Here is a 19,050-nt window from a genome sequence, read left to right on the forward strand (position 1 = left end):
ACTATGCCTCAAGGCTGGCCCTGGCCAACCTTTTCTATAAAGAGCCAGACAGTAAATATTTTAGGCTTTGCAGACCACACGGTCTCTGTTGCAACTACTTGACTGCAAAGCAGCCATAGACGGTATGTAAACAAGCAGACACGGCTGTGTTCCAGCAACACTTTCTTTACAAAGACAGGTGGCCGACTGGATTTGGCATGAGACCATAGTTTACAATCCTTGCAATAGAGTATGGAAGAAATGACACAATATGACTTCTGAGGCTAGGTCATAAAAGGCCCTGAAGCTTCTGTGTGTGTCTGCTGGAACACTCACTCTTAGGAAGCTCCCTCTCGGAACCTAGGGACCATCCTGGGAGAAGCCCAAGCCAGTGAGAGAGACCCCATGTAGGTGGTCTGGTCAACAGCCTTGGCTGAGCCCAGCCTTCATGTCATCCCAGCCCAGGTCCTGGCGTGTGAGTGAAGAGGCCTCCAGATGATTCCAGTTTCCAGTCTTTCAAGTCACCCCTCAGCATTGAGTCTTCCTGGCAGAGGCCCTGAACACAGCAGAGCAGAGACAACACATCCCTACCACACCCTATCTGAATTCTGTGAGGATATAAAACTGCTGTTGTTTTCGTGCTGCTAGGTTTAGAGGTGGTTTGCTATGTAGCAAGAGATGGCTGGAGCAGAGGCTAACTAAGAAAACTCTAAGAGCACATGTGGAAGGCTAAAAATTTTAGAAAAGAAAACAGGAGTTGGAGAATTCAATGGAAAATATGCTCTTTTTTTCGAAAAACAATTTATGCTTGTAAGTAATAAATTTAAAGGAACTTATAATATCCTGTTCATATAAATAATATAAATTCTAGAGTACTACATGAAACATATAGTTGCCCATCAATTTGGGATTATTCTACAACAATGGCTTTATGGCTGTTTGATATAACAAATCTGGGACTAGTTACCAACTAGTCATTAAATATTTATTTGATTGAAAATAGTGAGCAATTAGGATCAGCTAATTTAGTTCAATGGGCCAAACCAGTTTCTACGTATTGTAGAACATTGAATGCTCCTCTATGCTATGCTTTTAGACACCTCGTAGGTAGTACTAAAAATTTATTAAGCTAATGTTTACTAGAAAATCTTTCTAACTTTAAGTAGTGTGATCTATGCTATTAATTGCACGTAAATTATTGTAAAATCTAACCTACTATTCGCTAATGCTGAACTTCATGAATACATGGATTAACAAATTGGTAACAATTTGTTATAAGTGTTTAAACTCCCCTCCTGAACGAGCAAAGCCCTGTAGTGTCATCTTTGTGCTGGGGTTCTGGGAGGCTGTGTCAGATATGGGACGTATTGGGATTGTCCTAAGAAGTACAGAGTTTAGATTCAAGCAAATCTGAAAGCATTACTCTGAGACACAAATAAAATCAAGTCTGGCACAGCAGAGACAAAAAGCAGGCATGGGATAAGGGTATAATCTTAAGCCGCCAACATAGAACAAGCATTTAAAAGAAAGACTAAAAATTCATCAGAAATACTGCAAGAGTTACTGGAGCATAGCTGCAGGGACTTCTCCAGGGAAGGAGCATGGTTTTAAGATCAGTTCTGACGTGGCTGTGTGTGTGTGTCTGTGTGTGTGTTTCCCCCTACACCACCATGCAACACTCGGGACACCCCTGGGTGTCCTACAATTCAACTCAATTCTGACCCTAGCTCCCTGCAGATAGCACCAGATCCCAAAGGTAAAGGGCTCAGTCCTATGAGACTGCCCTTGGCTTCAGAAGCCAATCGCAAGCCCAGGTTGTTTCCTGTGCTTCTGACCAATCAGCTATAGATTGGAGGTTCCAAAGACCCCCCTTCCTTGGACTTCAGATACCAGTCGCAAGTCCAGCTTGTTACCTGTACTTCTGACTGACTGGCTGTAAGTCAGTGGTTCCCATGACTTCTCATCCCTTTGGATTTGACTTATTAGCTAGAGCGGTTCACAGAACTCAGGGAAACATTTACTTATGTTTACCAATTTATTATAAAAGGTTATGATAAAAGATACAGATGAACATCCAGATGGAAGAGATGTAGAGGGCAAGGTATGTGGGAGGACATGCGGAGGCCCTATCTGGGCACACCACTCTTCCAGCACCTCCATGTGTTCACCAACCCAGCTCTCCCAATGCTGTCCTTTTGGGTTTTTATGGAGACTTCGTTACATAGGCATGATTGACTAAATCATTCACCATTCATAGTCAATTCAACCTCCGGCTCCCCTCGGAGGTCTGGGGGTAGGATTGAAAGTTCCAGCCCTCCAGTCATAAGGTTGGTTCCCCTGGCAACCAGACCCCATCCTTAGGTGACCTAGGGGCATTCCAAAAGTTACCTTATTAACATAACAAAAGGTACCAAGATCTCTCTTACCACTAAGGAAATTCCAAGTGTTTTAGAAGCTCTGTGCTAGAAATGAGGACAAAGACCAAATATAATTATTATAATTCACAATATCACAGGAAGGAAGCCATTAAGAAATGGTATTCCTTCCTGAAATTATGGCTCCATTCTTGCACTCACCTGTCATAGCTGACAGGTCTCACTGCCAGTACCCCTATTAGCCTCCCATGGTTAAATTCTTGCAACTAGTTGCCATCCAGCAATATTCTACACTTTGCCAGCCTTAACAAACATAAAGTACATGGCAAACTACCTACAGGTGGGACATCAAGTTGAAGAACCATACTATCAGGTTAGAACAAGATTTCTCACAGCTTTGGCCCTATTGATATTTTGGATAAGATAATTCTTTGTTGTGGGGCTGTCCTGTGCATGGTAGGATGTTTAGTAGCATCCTTGGCCTCTCCTCACTAGATGCTAGTAGTGCCCCCAACCCCACAAGTCATGGCAATCAAAAATGTCTCCAGACATTGTCAAATGTCTTGCGGGGGGGGGGGGGGGGGGAGGGCAAAATAGCCCGCAGTTGAGAACCACTGGATTAGAAATAGAACTGTCTACATGATGTTCTTTCTTCTTCCTCTCTTAGAAGACATACTAGGGAATTACTACTGGGGGAGGTAGTGGCTATTCTTGTTGGTAATACAGTGTTTCCTGCTGAACTGACCTCCTCAGTTCCTCAGGACTAAATGACTAGTGGCCTCTTTCAGTTCCTTGCCACATTGACCTTTCCCTGAGGTGGCCCATAACATGACAGCTCATTGCATCAGAACAAGCGAGAGAGAGAGAGAGAGAGAGAGAGAGAGAGAGAGAGAGAGAGAGAGAGGGAGGGAGGGAGGGAGGGAGGGAGGGAGGGAGAATGCAAGCAAGACCATGTCAGTTTTTTGTAACCTAATCTCAGAAGTCATATCCATGACTTTTGCCTTATTCTATTTATCAGAAGCAAGCCACTAGGTCCAGCCCAGCCTTAAAGTCAGGATCATTAGTGGTCAGCTTAGAAGCCTGCCTACCCCAGGATACAGAGAAAAAATTACAGAGAGGCAATTTTTTTTTTTTAATGTTTGCATGCCTGAAAAGGTCTTTTCTACTCTCACATTTAATCCACAGTTTGTTACAGAATTCTAGGTTGACGGTGCTGGCCTGGCTCTCCTCCCCAACCCTACCTGAGGGTGGGCTACCCTGAGAAGACAGGAAAGGGAGACCTGGACCTGCGGGGTGAGGACACCTAACACCTTCACAGCCCCCAACGGCTTGAGGAAGAGCCATGCCTGGTCTTTAGGTTCCCCAGGCCCACTGACCAGATGCAGAAGTAGGTGAAGAATTGCAGAAGAGCAGACTTAAAAGATAAAACTTAGAAGATAAAACATTATTGGTTATGTGCCAAACACTTTGATCCCACAATGATTGTAACAGCTGGATCTTAAGTTAACATGAGGGAAACATTAAGTTAACATCTTAGGGAAAGGAAGCAATATAGTAATTCTGACCCTGACTCACTAGTCTCTGTGAATACATTCTAGCCTGCATGTAGCCTAGATGATTAAGCACCTCTCCCTTTTACAGAATTCATGATCTGCTAGTTCTATGACTCTGCTTACGTATATCTCCCAGCTGTGATAAAACAACTTTGTTCTCTGAGTTTTCCAGGAACATGACAACCTCCAGAAAGAAAAATTCTGCGTGGGTACCCATCACGAATGACAGAAGAAAGAGATTATGTGGTACCTTGAAGTTCATCACACTGGATGGTCGACATCCCTAACCCCCCTCCTTCCCTGCCCATTTCCCCTATATAACTGCCTCAAGATTCCGTATGATTTGAAGATGGTTCTTTAGGAAACTAGTCGACCATCTTCCGATTATGCTAACTAATTGTATAAATTTTCCTTTCTCAACCACCGGCTTGTTTGTAATTGATTGGCACCAGGTTGCAGTGAGCAGAACGAGCCCCTTTTTGCTCAGTTACATGATCTATAGAACTAGTCCTTACAGGACAGTTATTTACCTTATCAGTCATCTGAACAGTCTGCATAATAGACACAGAAAATGAATTAAAAATTGAGTGAAGATGCAATGAGGACACTGAAACATAAAAACAAACAGAAAAAAAACTGACAGAACTTCTGCACAGGAACAAAAATATAAGGACACAAATAACAATGATGCTCAGAACCCCAGTGCAGAAGAAGGAGGTGAAGAACTGGATGAAGACCTTTTATGTGCATCTCTCGAGGAGAAGGAAAACAACACCTAAAATCATTATTTGAAATTTCAATTCTTAAGTAAACAAAACCTACCTCTGAATGGACATGAGAATGATGAAATCCCTTAAGTTCTCTTTACTCCTGATAGCTTTCAAGCACTGCTGAAGTGTGGGATAAGTTCTGGTGAAAAGGTCCTGAGAAAGCACTTGGAGACAACACAAATTAACCTGTTCCATTGGAAAATAGCAGAATCAGACTAGAGATCTGTGAGAGCTGCCTTTGGGAAGAAACTCTCCGGGAAGAGAGAGACACTTCGCTTCCATGATCACTAACGATGTGTGGACACAGCAGGGGAAGAACACCAGCCCATGCTGGTGAGGTTTGTTGATGATCTCGTACCCAAGAGAAGAATTTGTGGGCTTCCTGCCTCATGAAGCTGATGCAGAAATTTTGTTTGTGCAATTTCACTGTATGATAACTGAGAAGTGGGAACTAAACGTGGAGTACACTAACGTGTAACCAAACATGGCATATATTGCGTCCAGTAGGTTTTCTTCAAAAATGAAAGGTGTGGGGCTGGCCCGGTGGCGCAGCAGTTAAGTTTGCACATTCTGCTTCTGCGGCCTGGGGTTTGGATCCCAGGTGGGGACCTATGCACCACTTGTCAAGCCATGCTGTGGCTGGCGTCCCACATATTGAGCAGAGGAAGATGGGCATGGATGTTAGCTCAGGGCCAATATTCCTCAAAAAAAAAAAGAAAAACAGTTGCTGATTCGACTTTTGGAGAAATATCCCTGAGCTGCCTCCATACTCAGATCTTCCTGTGCCTTAAATATGTGACTGGCAAAACCAGTGCCTGTTGTGGGAGTATCTGTTGCATTGGAAATAACTGAAGAAGTTTGTTCTTTTATCCCTCAATTACCACAACACTTTTATAGCTTGACAATGTAATTCCTCTTTTCTCTGAATAATGAAGGGTAATGACCTGAAGGAAATTTGTCATTCTCAATGGACAGACAGGCATGGTGCTTTTGAAATTTTAATAGCTCTCCTGCAAGCACTCGTTTCATGTTCAGGTATAAATAAGTGACACGAATATTAGATGGAATAACTGTATAGCTGGCAGAGCATGTGTCCTCTGCAGTGTATCAACAAATTTTTATCTCATTTTTGTACTTGAGAATGTCCTATCTTAACCTTAAAAAAATTGTCCTATCTTTTATAAGAGCCTTTGGAAAAAATCTCCGGGGGGCGAATCTTTGATGTTTTCTTTGCAGTCAGCAGCTTCACTGCAGTGTTGCATTCACTAATGAGGTGCTGGAAAATATCAAAACTTACCATGTATTTCATTTGAGGCAGCTATAAATTTGATAACCAAATTTGATATTCAAATGAAACTCCCTGGGAAACTCCACAGAGCTCAGCAAGGTAACCTGGAATCTCAACCAACCTCTGAAAATGACTGTAAAGAGTCCCTAAGTGTTCCAACAGCGGAGCACATTACTCAGGAACTTAACGATATATTCTCAGAACAACACCCCAAAGCTCGTAAACGCTTATCTCTGGTACCGTCTGTCATGGAACAGCTCAAATTCAACACATCAGAAGGACACCAGGCTGACTTGTACAGAAATGACTTAGCCAATCCTGACACACTCCCAGCACAGTGTCACTGTTGGAGAATCAAGTAGAAACAGAAGGAAAGAGAGAGAGCTTCCATCCACCACGTATGAAGCCCTCCATCTGCCGGACCTCTAGTTTTTTCCTAACGTTTATGCATTGCTGAAGGTCCTGTCTATTCCTGTGATGAAAGCTGAGAATAAGTGCCATGAAAATGGATGAGTCTCAAAGCTTACCTGAGGAACACTTTGACAGATTGAAGGTCAAGTAACTTAGTTTTGCTTAACAAAAATTTTTATATAAAACATGATCTGGATTTATTGTAGACATATATATCAAAATCTATACATCTAAGGCGGTGCTTCCTATAGATAATTCATAAACTCTCAAAAATACCTAAGGGAATGTTTAAAAATAGGTTTTCTCCTATGTTTAATATTTAGGGGAAAAGCTGTAAAGTATACATAGGCCAGTTACCAAATTTCTTTGCCTATAGGGCTCCAATTGAATAAATTAGCTATTGATAATCTATCTGTTTAAACAACCACTGTTTTAATGCTCACACTTTGAAGACTTAGCTATTCTTTCAGGAGATAGTACTGAAAGTGCCAAATTTCATTTCTGCATGATCTCTGATACTGGCACTCTGGAATTGTCTAAAGTCATTTTAAACACAGCATTTATCATCACTATGGATCCAACTGTATTGAGTTATCAGTTCTTTGAAGGAATAGATTTGGAGGATGTGTAGGAGGAAGGAATACATTTTATAAAATGTTACAATGTCTCTCACAATCGACCTTTGACTAGTTGAAGTTTTAAGTATATGTTAAAAATCTGTGAGGAGGGGGCCGGCCCCATGGCGAGTGGTTAAGTTCGCCTGCTCTGCTGCGGTGGCCCAGGGTTTCACTGGTTCGGATTCCGGGCGCGGACATGGCACCACTCATCAGGCCACACTGAGGAGGTGTCCCACGTCCCACAACTAGAAGGACCTACAGCTAAAAAATATACAACTATGTACTGGGGGGATTTGGGGGAGAAAAAGCAGAACGAAAAAAGAAAAAAAAAAAAGATTGGCAACAGTTGTTAGCTCAGGTGCCAATCTTTAAAAAAAAAAAATCTGTAAGGGAAGAGAGAAAAACTGTGAGCTCCTTAGACAACGGTGTCAGTGTAGGTTTTGTCTTTATCAAGTGAACCCAAAGGAACAAGTTACAATTGAAGTTCGAATAGAAGAGCCTATCGTTGTTTCACATCTGGTTGTTGCTATTTAGATTACTTTCTTGAGCCTACACCTGCCTGTATCATAAGCTTTTTATCAGGTATATGATAAATACTTCCGTATCATGCTCAACCCAGAATCAGAGGACATGGATACTGACAACTGATTCATCTGTTTTCTTCTTTCTTTCTTTCTATGACTATATTTACTTCTTCCTCTTGATCTGGAAAACTTGCAAAACATAAATGTTTTGTGGTTTATTTAGGAACAATACAGAAAATATGACTATTATTTTTAGTGAGAAAAATAAATTTTATTTCAATCTAAGTAAATTTTTATTTCAGTGAAATAAGCTTATTTCAATATAAATAAAATGTAGATTTAGGGTTGTTTAAATTTGTTTTAAAATTTTGTTTTAAAAACATTATGCCCAGATGGGTTCACTGGTGAATTCAACCAAGCATTTAGGGAAGAAATTATACCAATTCTCTATAATCTCTTCCAGAAGATAGAAGCAGAGGAATTACTTCCTAACTGATTTTATGAGGCCAGAATTACCCCAATATCAAAACCAGACAAAGACATTACAAGAAAAGGAAACCACAGACTGATATCTCTCATGAATATAGATGCAAACATATTTAACAAAATATTACCAAACCAAATCCAATAATGTATAAAAAGAATTTTACACCATGACCAAGTGGGATTTATCCCAGTTATGCAAGCTTGGCTCAACATTTGAAAATCAATTAATGTAACCCATCACATCAACAGGCTAAAGAAAATCACATGATCGTGTCAATAGATGCAGAAAAAGCATTTGACAAAATCCAACACCCATTCCTATAAAATCTATCAGAAAACTAGGAATAGAGGGAAACTTCCTCAACTTCATACAGAACATCTACAGAAACCGACAGCTAACATATATTTAATGGTGAGAAACTAGAAGCTTTCCCACTAAGACCAGGAACAAGGCAAGAATGTCCCCTCTCACCACTACTTTTCAACATCATGTTGAAGTCATTGCTAACGCAATAAGATAAAAAAGAAATAAAATGTGTGCAAATTGGGAAGGAAGAAATAAAAGTGTCTGTGTTCACAGATGAGGTAATTTTCTATGTAGAAAATCTGAAATAATCAACAAAAAACCTCCTGGAACTAATAAGCAAGTATAGCAAGGTTGCCGGATACAAGGTTAACATACAAAAACCAATTGCTTTCCTATATACCAGCAATAAAGAAGTGGAATTTGAAATTAAAAACACATTATTTACATTAGCACTCAAAAAAGGTAATACTGAGGTATAAATCTAACAAAATACGTACAAGATCTAGATGAGGAAAACTACAAAACCCTATTGAATGAAATCAAAGAAGAGCTAAATAAATGGAGATATTCCATGTTCATGGATAAGAAGACTCAATATTGTCAAGATATCGGTTCTTCCTAACTTGCTCTATAGATTCAACACAATCACAATAAAAATCTCAGCAAATAATTTTGTGGATGTCAATAAACTGATTCTAAAGTTTATATAAAGAGGCTGAAGACCCAGAATAGCCAACACAATATTGAAGAAAAAGAACAAAGTTGGAAGACTGACACTACCTGACTTAGAGACTTACTATAAAGCTACATAGTCAAGACAGTGTGGTATTAATAAAAGCATAGGCAAATAGGTTGGGGGAACAGAATACAGAGCCCAGAAATAGACTCACATAAATATAGGCAACTGATCTTTGACGAAGGAACAAAGGTAATACAATAGAGCAAAGACAGTCTTCTTAACAAACGGTGCTGGAACAACTAGATATAGATATGCAAAAAAAAAATCTAGACACAGACCTTATAGCTAACTCAAAATGGATCACAGACCTAAAGGTAAATGCAAAAATATAAAACTCCTAGAAGATAATATAGGAGAAAACCTAGACAACTTTAGGTTTGGTGATGACTTTTTAGATACACCAAAGTCATGATCCATGAAAGAAATAAGTGATAAACTGGACTTCCTGCTCTGTGAAAGGCAATGTCAAGAGAATGAGAAGACAAACCAAGGACCAGGAAGAAATATTTGCAAAAGACACACCTGATAAAGGGCTGTTATCCAAAATATACAAAGAACTCTTAAAACTCAACAATAAGAAAAGAAATAACCTGATTAAAAAATGGGCCAAAAGACCTTAACAAACATCTCACCAAAGAAGATAGACAAGTGACAAATAAGGATATGAAAAGATCCTTCACATCATATGTCATCAGGCAAATGCAAATTAAAACAAAAAGGAGATGTCAGTACACAGCTATTAGAATGGCCAAAATCCAGAACACCGCCAACACCAAATGCTGACAAGGATGTAGAGTGACAGGAACTCATACACTGCAACATGGTATAGTCACTTTGGAAGACAGTTTGACAGTTACTTACAAAACTAAACATACTCTTTTTTTAAAAAAAAAAAAATTCAGCTTTATTGAGATATAATTGACATATAAAATTGTAAGGTATTTAAAGCGTACCTTGTGGTGATTTGATATACATATACATTGTGAAAAGACTCCCCCATCCAGTTAAGTAACACATCTTCTTACCATACAACCCGGCAATTGCACTCCTTGGTATTTACCCAAAGGAGTTGAAAACTTATGTCCACACAAAAACCTGAACATGGATGTTTATAGCAGTTTTATTCATAATTGCCAAAACCTGGAAGCAACAAAATGTCCTTCAGTAGGTAAATCAGTAAATAAACTGTGGTACATCCACACAACGGAATATTATTCAGTGCTGAAAAGGAATGAGCTATCAAGACATGAAAAGACATGGAGGAAACTGAAATGCATATTACTAAAGTGAAAGAAGCCAATATGAAATATACTGTATGATTCTAACAATACAACATTCTGGAAAAGGCAAAATTAAGGAGACAGTAAAAATATCAGTGATTGCCAGGGCTTAGAGCAGAACAGAAGGGTTGATGAATAGGTGGAGCATAGAAGATTTTTAGGGCAGTGAAAATACTCTGGATGATACTACAATGGTGAATACATGTCATTATATATTTGTCAAACCTATAGAATGCACAACACTAAAAGGGAAGCCTAATGTAAGCTATGAACTTTGGGTGATAATGATGTGTCAGTGTAGATTCAATGATTGTAACGAATGTACCGCTCTGGTAGGAGATGTTGATAGTGGAGGAGGCTGTGAGTGAGGGGGAAGGAAGAATATGGGACATCTCTGTATTTTCTTCTCAATTTTACTGTGAACCGAAAACTATCAGCCTGGGGGTCCTGGACTGCACACACTTGGGATATTCTCACCTCTGGCAGAGGACTAAAAAAGTAGTGCAAATAATACATAAATATTGCTTACCATTGTCTTAGAGAATAAAGGAACAAGAAAAAATCTTTTGAACTTTATTTGCTTTTTTATATCCTAAAATTTCCATTTCATTTCATCCAAAAGCCTAGTCCAGAGACAGCAGGTCATCTTTATCATTGGCAAGGTTCTAAATAGCTAGGCAATTATCCCAATGTCATTTATTTACTAGTTAATCTTTCCATATTGATTGGAAATCATGTCTGTATCATACATGAAATTCCCATACACATACTCAATTTTTAGACTCTCAATACTATTCCATTGAAGTAGATTTCTGCATAACATACCAAACTGTTTTTATCATTGTAACTGGGTCAGTGTATTAGTTATCTATTGCTGTATAACAAATTATCCCAAAATTTAGCACCTTAAAACTTTTATTATCTCACACAATTTCTAAGGGCCAGGAATCTGGGAGCAGTTTAGCTGAGGGGTTCTAGCTCAGTCTCTCACAAGGTTGCTATGGAGGTGCTGGCTGCAGCTGCAGTCATCTCAAGGCTTGACTGACACTGAAGGATCCACTTCTAAGCTCAGTTGTGATGTGCCGACAGGCATTACTTCCTCACTTGATGTTGGCCAGAGGTTTTCATTCCTTGCCATGTAGGTCTCTCCAGAGGGCTGCTCACAACATGGCAACTTGCTTCCTCCAGGACGAGAGACCAGGGAGTGGGAGGATGTCCAAACAGAAGCCACAGTCTTTTATAACTGAACCTTGAAAGTGACATACCATTACTTCTGTCATACGCTCCTGGTCACATAGACCAACCCTGGTTTAATAGGGCTCCAGATTTAACAAATAAAAATACGCTATTCCCAGTTTAATTTGATTTTCAGAAAAATAACAAAAATGTTTAGTATAAGTAGGTCCCATGCAATATTTGAGACATACTTACAGTAAAATATTACACGTTGTTTGTCTGAAATTCAAATTTAACTGGGCATTCTATATTTTATCTGGCAACCCTACGCTGGTACAATGTGGGAGGGGATACACAATGGTGTGAAAACCAGAAGGCACACAAGAGATCACTGGGGTCTGTCTTGGAGGTTGGCTACTAGGGCTAAGTCTTCCCTCATAATCGTTTATTTATTTTGTTGATCAATTTCACATAATTACTCTTCCTGTTTGGCTGAAAATCAAGTAATGTTACCAAAAAAAAATCCAGTTATAGTTTTTGCTGGGATTTCATTGAATCCATAGATTAACGTAAGAGAAATGGATACATTTATAGTTTGGAGTCTTCTGATCAAGCCTTTTTACATCCTCTAATAAGTTTTAAACTTTTCTTCACCTATCCTGCATACTTCCTGTTAGGGTTTGCTGCTATTGTTGTTTTAATTTGTGGTTGTAATAATTTTACCTCTGATATTGATGAACTGGTTTTGGTTGAAATACAAGAATACTATTGGTTTTTATACATTTCTTTTGTAATGGCTGCCTTACTGAATGCTCCCATTATTTCTAAAAACTTTTTAAGTTGATTCCCTAAGGTTTCCAGGTATATCACAAGGTCATCAGCAAATAATAATTTTTCCACCTCCTTTTCAAGATTTAAACCCCTTATTTTGTTCTTTTGACTGATGACACTGTCTATCAAGCAGTTATTTTTATGAGAAAAACTTGGGACTAGGAAACATCTTCTGAATCGGGGGAAAATAATATATAGGAAAACTATTTTACAAATGTTATTATTTAGATTGAGGTATACATGTAGCGTGATGTTTCCAAACTACCCTTCCCAAATGCTTTGAACCAAAACTCGCTAAATAAAAAGCTCCCCAGAATTTTAGCTTAAGTATCTCATATCTGCATTGCTTTGAAAGAACTTACAACAGAGTTTGGCTTCCAGGTGGCAGCCTGACTTTTTCCTTACTTACCATTTTAGGCAAATATTCAAGGGGGACTTTGCACAGGACTTTAGACATATCATTTCCCCAAAGAGTTTATTACAAAATAAACTCTGGATTAGGAAAACAAGAATCACACATGTAAAGATAAATAAGGACAGAGTCCTCTGAAAATCTAGAATACAGGCCACAGCAAAAAACAACATAACCTAACGGGAACAGAAGGAAAGCCAAGCAGTGAGAGAGCCAGCCTTCAGGGCAATGCTACCTCCTTTGCCAGGCATTGGCTCCCCTTTTTTAGCAACAGTTGTTAACAATCTCTTGAGCAGTGGGAGTGTCAGATTTTTCACTTGGGAAACGCTTAGGGGTAGCAATCTGGAGGCAAGGGGAAGCTGGAGGACTTGTCTTAATTTAGTGCTGCTTCTGCATCGTAAGCACGTTGTTTTTACTTAGCTTGCATGTTACACAACGATAAAAATAACATATGTTTTGGGGCCAGGCCCGTGGCTGAGTGGTTAAGTTCGTACTCTGCTTCGGTGGCCCAGGGTTTCACGGGTTTGGATGCTGGACGTGGACCTAGCACGGCTCATCAGGCCATGCTGAAGTGGCGTCCTACATAGCAGAACTAGAAGGACCTACAACTAGAATATACAACTATGTATTGGGGGCACTTTGAGGAGAAGAAGGAGAAAAAAAGGAAGACTGGCAACAGATGTTAGCTCAGGGCCAATCTTTGAAAAAAAATAATAATGTGTTTTCTAAAGATGCTTTTCTTTATAATTTACAAGCTTTTTCTTTTTATATATTAATTATGATTCTGGAGGGGGTTGTGGGGTTTATGAACATTGATGGGGGGAGCTAAAGTTCTCCTAGGTCATTCCTTTGTGTCGCTAATGCTATAAAGCACTGTTCTAAATTATACGAAAATATAAAGTTTAAATATATACAATTGTTACCCTCAAAAAAGCGTAGTCCATAGGTGCAAACAAATAGGTACAAAAGGAATGCAAACAGTGAATCACAAAAGGAGATGGAGTTAAGTGTTGACTATGGGCACAGTACAGAATACCCAAACTCTGGGTTACAAATGAGAACACTGAGGTTGAGGGCTGAGTTGATTTTTTTTTTTTAATTGGCCCTGAGCTAACATCTGTTGCCAATCTTCCTTTTTTTTCCCTTCTTCTCCCCAAAGCCCCCCAGTACATAGTTGTATATATTAGTTGCAGGTCCCTCTAGTTGTGCTATGTGGGACGCTGTCTCAGCGTGGCTTGGTGAGTGGTGCTAGGTCTGCACTCAGCATCCGTACTGGATCGTTGAAACGCTGGACCATTGAAGGGGAGCGCGTGAACTTAACCACTGGGCCACGGGGCTGGCCCCAAGCCGAGCTAATTTTAAACTTTGCCCTAACACTGTTGATGATGGCAAAGTATTCCCCTGGAGCGGGGTATAGGATAAAGGGAGGAAACACGTCTTTTTCTAACACATCTGGTGAGGTGGTCCTAAGCCATAATGAGTCTGGAGAGGCACCTCCTCCCAGCCTACGGCTTACTGTGTAACAATTTTTTTTGAACTATGTAAGACGAGGTATTTCAAGTCCTACGGAGAGTTCAACTCAGACCTGGAGGCTGGGAAACAAATCCAGATGGAGTGGCTTCAATTCAACAAATAATTTATTGAGTAAATATGTATCAGCCACTATGTTGGGGATAAAATAAGACAATCAGAGTCAAGGGAAGAAGTTTTCATCTATCTCAGAATCACACTCAGGATCTTATCTATACATAGTAACTTGAAAGGTTACTATCCACCAAAACAACTAGTTTTGCATTTGCTAGAAGATTCTTGTCTTTGAGAATGCATGCGCTTTCTGAACAGAGTACAAAAATTAAAATGGCCTGTTCTCTTTAACTCTCAACTGCCCACCTCAGAAAAAACACTGCAAATTTAAGCTGACTTTGCTATTGCTCTGAATTAACAGCGATTTTTAACTTAGTGAACACCAACGGTGAGCCAATTTAAACTAAATATGCCTGACCAAGCCATCCTACCGAGCAGTAATCAGAGCAAACCTCATCCTAGCCAGGATCAGCGACATCCTCCAGAACCCAAAGGCCTGGGGAGAAAGCCCAATTTAATTAACATTCCTCACTGAACTCCTGATTCTAACCACCATCCCCTCCTCCAACACCTCTTTCTCTCCACCGGAGAAAACAGCACCCCATCCACCCAGCCACTTGCTCAATCTGGGGATGCTAATGCATCTGCTCTCTGAACTCTCAGATCCATACAATTACCAAGTCCTGTCAACTTTACCTCCACTATATCTTGAATTCCTTTACTTTCCTTTCCCCCAGCATTACTCAGTCCAAGTCATCTATATCTCCCACCTGGACAACTGCAATAGCTTCCTAACCAGTCTGCTTACTTCCGTCTCTATCAGACTCCTCAGATATAGACGTAATTGTTTATTGGATATTTCTCCTCTCAGAACGTAAGCTCTGAGAAGACAAAGACCATGTCTGATTTTTTTTTTTTTACTGGGGTGTTCCTGGTGCCTAGCACAGTACCTGGCTAGAGCAGGCACCAATAAAACTTGGTGAGAGAATGAATGAATGCTTTGTAGAATAGCTGCATGATAGATGTCTTCCTGTTCACAACAGACAAGGATAGATTAGAATACACTCCCTAAAAAGACTTTTTTCCCCTCAGAGCTACATGAGCCATTCCTCTAAGAGGACTGAGTCTTATTTCTTCCTTCATACTGACTGTATGGTGACCTTTTAGCAGAGCCTTTTCGGAAGAAATCTGAGTGAGAGCTCTGATAGAGCAGGACTAGAAGAATCCAAACTGAGTTACCTCTTTCTAATGCTTTGGAAAGAAATGAAGACATTTTATGAAATAAAAACAAAATGCAATCTTAGAAATAGGGCCTTTGAGGCAGTACTGCCACCTGGTGGCAATAATCTTAATTCACAGGCAACCAAGAACTTTTCCCTCTGCTTTCTATTGTCTCCTTTTTCCTGAAATTTTACGACTTTAACCTTGGTATGAGTCTCCTGTGATCCATCATGCCTTCTATTCTGGAAATGTATGTCCTTCAGTTCTAGGGCATTTTCATGAATTATTTTTTTGATATTTTTCTCCCCACCATTTTTTCTGTTTTTGTTTTTTTTTTTTTGGAATTCCTATAATTTGGATGTTAGATCTCCTGAATTGATCTTTTTTGTTATCCTTTTTCTCCCATTTTCCCCTTCTCTGTCTTTTTGTTTTTTTACTACTTTTTCAGAGGTGATGATGTGGCTCCACCAAAATATCACCAAAACAACCTGTTGATAAAACGACGCTGAGCCTACTCTTAGAGAAGTAAGGGAGAGCACTGACTTGACAGTTTTAGCAGCCTCTCAGAAGAGGAAGGGCAGAGTTGAGATATTTGTCAGGTTTTGAAATTTGGTTGAAGGCAGGTCTTTCAGTGCTAGGGCTTGATTAGCATTGGACAAGGGTAAGAGTTTAGGTTTGGTGGACTCAGCAAGCAAGGATTCTAAGATGAGAGGTTCAAAGAGTCTTGAGGAGTAAACTGTGGTTTGGTGCTATCTATTGGTAAGCTGAACAGTTTAATGTTCATTTAAATGGGTTTTTGGGGGAGGAAATTCCCAGAATAAACGAAGTTATTTACATCTTTTACTGCCTGTATAAAGTTAAATTGGTGACATGAGTGAAAGAGTAAGTCTTGTGAATGCCAACAGTAAGCTGTGTGGGCATACATGGTTTCAGTTCTCAGGGCTCCTCACCTTATTCTCCTTCCTTTCTGTTGAATTTTTCATTTCTACTCTACTATTTCCAATTTATATTAGTCTTTTTTCTTCTCAATGTTCCTTTTTAAAGCCTTTCTTTTGGGAGGCAGAGGATGTCTACAAGGATAGACAATAGAGTTTTTTAAAACAAGTTTTCCTGCCAATTTCGTTGCCTCTATTTCCTCTGAGTTTCTTTTTGTTCATGTTGGTCTTTCACGCTGCAAGCTTTCCTTGATTGTCTGATTGTCCATTTAAGAGCAAAGAGACCAATGGCAGGGGTGAGGCAAGGTAGCAGGTTCGGCTGGTCAGTGTAGGCTGATCTTATTATCATGGCAGAGTTTTGGCCCCTCTTGGGCTGGAAAGTTTTCCCGGTGAGGAATTATCCAATCACCTGTAGGCTGAGGACGGAATGGAGTAAGTGGTTGCTAGCATTCTCAGAGATGAGTTGGAGAAGGGGACTGAGATGTCACCATCTAATATTGACTTTCACTTAATTCCCATTTTCAGTACAGTTTCCCTGTCCTCAGTTATGCCTCATATTTTTTTTGTCTCACTCACACTCCCCCTTTCAGATATCTAGTACCTCCAATGCCTAAACTTTCCTGGGCCTTCTGAGAATTGGCTTGCTCTGGCTTCCTCCCCTAATAACATAGTGAGTTACAATGTAGGAAATTTTGGTATCAGCTGAAGGAGTAATTGAGGGACGAGGAGACAATACTAAAAACAACAGACCTTTTGGCAGAAATGGAAAAGCCAATCCTCTAAAATTTCATATGGAATTGTAAGGGATGTTGATTAGCCAAAACGATACTGAGAAAGAAGAAAAGTTGGAGGATCACTTTCTGATTTCAAAACTTACTACATGGTCCCAGTGATCTAAAAACAGTGTGATGCTGGCATAAAGACAGACATATAGACCAATGGAATAGAATTCAGAGTCCAGAAATAAACCCATAACCTATGGCCAACTGATTTTTTTTTTTTTTTGAGGAAGATTAGCCCTGAGTTAACTGCTGCCAACCCTCCTCTTTTTGCTGAGGAAGACTGGCCCTGAGCTCACATCCGTGCCCATCTTCCTCTGCTTTATACGTGGGATGCCTACCACAGCATGGCTTGCCAAGCGGTGCCATGGCTGCACCCAGGATCTGAACTGGCGAACCCCAGGCTGCCAAGAAGCAGAACATGTGCACTTAACTGCTGCACCACCGGGCCAGCCCCTAACAGAGACTATTAAAGCTTTAAATCCTAAACCAATCTAAGCAATTTGAGAGGAAACCTGGATTGGATTACAACTATACATTGTGTGGATACTGTATAGTATATACATACACATGCACATTTGAGCTCTATGAATTGAACTACAGTGGACAGATAGGAAAATCTGAAGATTAATGAAGCAGTAATCTAACATTTTAATTCTTAGAAAATAATGTTGAAAGGTTAGCCTAACAAGTATACACTGTATGCATACAAATGCTCATTGCACCATTGATTCTCTTAGCAAAAGAAAAAAAGTGAATCAAAGTAAATATCCACCAGTATGGAAACAGATAATTTATGGTAACTCCATACAATGAAATGTTACGAAGTTATTAAAAAGAGCGAGGTAGGGGCCAGCCCTGTGGTGTAGCAATTGAGTTTGTGCACTCTGCTTCGGCGGCCAGGTGTCCGCCGGTTCAGATCCCGGGTGTGGACCTATGTACCGCTTGTCAAGCCATGCTGTGGCAGGTATCCCACATATAAAAAGTAGAGGAAGATGGGCAGGGATGTTAGCTCAGGGCCAATGTTCCTCAGCAAAAAGAAGAGGATTGGTGGTGGATGTTAGCTCAGGGATAATCTTCCTCAAAAAATAAAATAAAATGAAAAATAAATAAACAAAAAGAGTGAGGCAGATTTTTACATATTGGCTTATAAAGAGGCCCAAAATGTAATTAAGTAGGGAAAAAAGCACAATGGAGAGCAATATGTACATAGTAGATACATACATAGTAGTTTCCATTTTTGTAAAATCAAACAAAAAGTTCCAAGAAACATCATTTTGTAAATGTATATCTGCTTGTGTTAGCCTAGAAAAAAGTCTAGAGGACTACATACCCAACTGTTAGTGGCAGTTACCTCAGAGAGCAATGGTTGAGAGACTGTACTTAAGTTAATATATGTAAAGAATAGTGCCTGACACATAGTTAATGCTCATTACATGCTAACCATTATCATTTCTACCTTATATACTTTGACACTGAATTATTACAAAAATCACTTTTACAATTAAAAAAATAATGTTCACAGAATGAGAAAAAATGGCCAAAAACATATGAAAAGATGCTCACTAAGAATCAAGAAAACATAACTAAAATAATATCATTTTCTGCCCATCGGACGGCAAAAAAAGAAAAGATTTAAATTATCCATTTTGGTGAAAATTTGACTAAACTAGCATTATCATACACAACCAGTGGAAAAATCAATTTGTATTATATCTACCAAGGTTTAAAACATCTATATCCCTCCATCCAGGAATTCCACTTCTAGAAATCAATTCTAAAG

General features: G+C 39.5%; 2 pseudogenes; both read left to right on the forward strand.

Moving 5' to 3' along the window:
- Window positions 1-342: 342 nt before the first annotated feature.
- On the forward strand, window positions 343-5,398 carry LOC139076782 (52 kDa repressor of the inhibitor of the protein kinase pseudogene; annotated as a pseudogene).
- Window positions 5,352-6,785, forward strand: LOC139078261 (52 kDa repressor of the inhibitor of the protein kinase-like; annotated as a pseudogene).
- The last annotated feature ends 12,265 nt before the right edge of the window (window positions 6,786-19,050 follow it).

The sequence above is a fragment of the Equus przewalskii genome, chromosome 1 (assembly GCF_037783145.1).
Source record: "Equus przewalskii isolate Varuska chromosome 1, EquPr2, whole genome shotgun sequence".
In the NCBI taxonomy this organism is placed as follows: Eukaryota; Metazoa; Chordata; class Mammalia; order Perissodactyla; family Equidae; genus Equus; species Equus przewalskii.